The 2421-nt window shown below is 38.7% G+C and overlaps 1 long non-coding RNA gene across 1 annotated transcript; it reads right to left on the reverse strand.

Annotated features, from left to right (window-relative positions):
* Window positions 1-1181: 1181 nt before the first annotated feature.
* LOC149587367 (uncharacterized) lies at window positions 1182-1750 on the reverse strand. Its single transcript, XR_016380266.1, has 2 exons — window positions 1411-1750; window positions 1182-1290 (listed from the first exon to the last, which is right to left on the reverse strand). It is a non-coding gene; the product is annotated as an uncharacterized LOC149587367 (long non-coding RNA).
* Between the last annotated feature and the right edge of the window lie 671 nt (window positions 1751-2421).

A 2421-nucleotide genomic window follows, 5' to 3' on the forward strand; every position in this document is an offset into this window, starting at 1 on the left:
TGTACATAGCATTTACGGCGGCCATTTTCCTATATGGCGACCAAACTATTGAATACAGAGCTGTAAAATTTTTCCATGATGTTCATGTGGGTCCAATCATTATGTGTACCAATTTTCATAATTTTTGAAGAAGAAAGTGGAATACATTGTGGCTGTAATTCCCGGCGGCCATTTTCCAAGATGGCGGCGAAAGCTCGCGCTCTACAGCAGGGGACTTTTAGTATATTTTTTGTTGGGTCAAAAACAACACATGTACCAATTTTCATCTTTATGTTCAAATGTTCTAGGTCAAACCCTAAAAGTCCTGGGCTATTAGTTTTAGGCATAATAATAATTGATATTTTAAAATCTAACGATTCTAGTTTCAAATTGAGATTTGACAGTGGTTTGGATGTAAGTAAAAAGTCGATGTTTACAGGGTCTCGTGAAAACAAAAATGAAATGAGTAAGAACTCCGCTTTCAAGGAACTATCTTTTCGTACTATTCATAAGCTTGCGAGCGCGCAATGTCAAACATTTGTTGAGATTCCAAGTAAATCCTATATTCTTGAAGTTGCTTTTTCCTTTTATTTCAGTATACTGTCCGCAAAATGTATTTTCAACATTTTCGGACAAGAAAGACCTTTTTCACCCGTTTTAAGATAAACTTAACAATACAAAAGCTCGGCCCTTTTTATGGTGCCGAAAGAGAGTTTTTGAGGCATCATAATTGTCGCCAAAGAACGGCGGGGCAATAAAATTAGAGCGACCAAGTTGGCTTTTAGCATTGTATAAAGCAGTCTTAGAGTGGGTATATTTTGCCTGAGGAAAGATCTGTCCCCGTGTGGAGATTGTTCTGTTTCTTAGGTTATAAAGTGGGGTATAGGGCTTGTCTCAAATTTGGATTCACATGTTATGAGGATGCTTCGAACTAGAGTTGGTCGTTTTTCGTCCATCTTGTACAAGGGGGGACTATCTCTCTCAAACTTTGGGCTTTCTTCCGAAATTCGTCGCACTCGAGCCTGCACGGGGTGAGTGACGTAGCTGAATGTCTAGGATTAGCTCCAAAACGTGTAAGGCGGGCCCATAGTATGTATGACTTTGTCTGTCTCTATTGAACTTAGGACTTAAAAAGGGTGTTTGCTTAAACTGAGATATTAAAAGTGAATTGATACCTTACTATATTAAATAAAACACAACCATAGGATATTTTAAAAATTTATTTGCTTCAACTGAGGTTTGCTAAACAGCGCAGTGTAAACTCGGCATTATTTGCCTTAGGAAATTCCCAATCAAATACAAAATATCAACCTGTAAGAATTAAGCCTTGGTTAACTACACTTTAGAAATTAGATTACATTGGTTGTCAGTCTAAAATTAACGTGACATGGACAGTGTGAAAAGTTCATATTTAAATACTAAATAATATACTTATTTATTTATTTATTTACGTTGGTTGAACGCTGTGAATCAATTTTTAATAAATATGAAATGCAACGGACTTGAACCCGAGCGGCGGCCGAGCCGAAGGCCCAAAGCTGACGGGTACTCTACTCGAGACTCTCGGGAAGAGGATGGGAGAGGCGAGGAGAGGGGAATGGAAAAAAATCGAGGGCAAAAACGCTACGTCTTGTTTTATTTTTTAAGACATTCAGTGACGTCTCTCCTAGGGAAAACATAGGTGTCGTGCCCCCCCACCATCCGTTCCAAAACTCCGAAAAATTACCCCCCATTATAAGCCAACCTATATAAGCGGATGCGAGTTTAAGAACCTTGCATCTTGTATACGGAATTTCGGTATGTTATCGATTGGGCGTGTTATCAAAACAGCATTGTCCAAAATGGCTTTTTCATAAACGCGTTTGCCATTATAGCCATTTCTCGTTTTAGCGCATTTTGATTACAGCGTTTATATCTTGAGCGTACGAAAGTACGCCTTTTCCAAAATATAGTTGTTTTACCTTCATTAACTTCCCAAAATAATATACCTTTTCCAAAAAATTATATTTTATATTTACTTCCGATATAACATTACTCCTTTTTGCATAATATTGTTCTTTGTCCTATATACTTAATATAATAGATATTTCCCTCCCTATCAATCACAGTTTGGGCGGAAACAGCAACCACTGTTTTGGGAAATAGCGCTGTATTGAGAAACGCGGAAACAGCAACCGCGGTTTTGCTTGTACGCGGTTTTGCAAACCGCTGTTTTAGGAACCGCTTTATTCCAAAACGCTCTTTTGAAAACCGCTCAACTACCCGTGAACCCGGAATTTCTCCTAATATTCTTCTGGAAGGACATCGATTTCGGACGTGATTTGCAGTCGTTATTGCTTCAGCCCAAAATGAGGGAGGAAGTTTCGCTTGTATCGTCATGCACCTGGCCATCTCAACTAAAGTCCGGTTTTTACGTTCCGAAATTCCATTCTCTTCCGGTGT

The sequence above is a fragment of the Phalangium opilio genome, unplaced genomic scaffold (genome assembly GCF_054372755.1).
Source record: "Phalangium opilio isolate 3A_F unplaced genomic scaffold, DU_Popi_V2 ptg001170l_1, whole genome shotgun sequence".
Lineage (NCBI taxonomy): Eukaryota > Metazoa > Arthropoda > Arachnida > Opiliones > Phalangiidae > Phalangium > Phalangium opilio.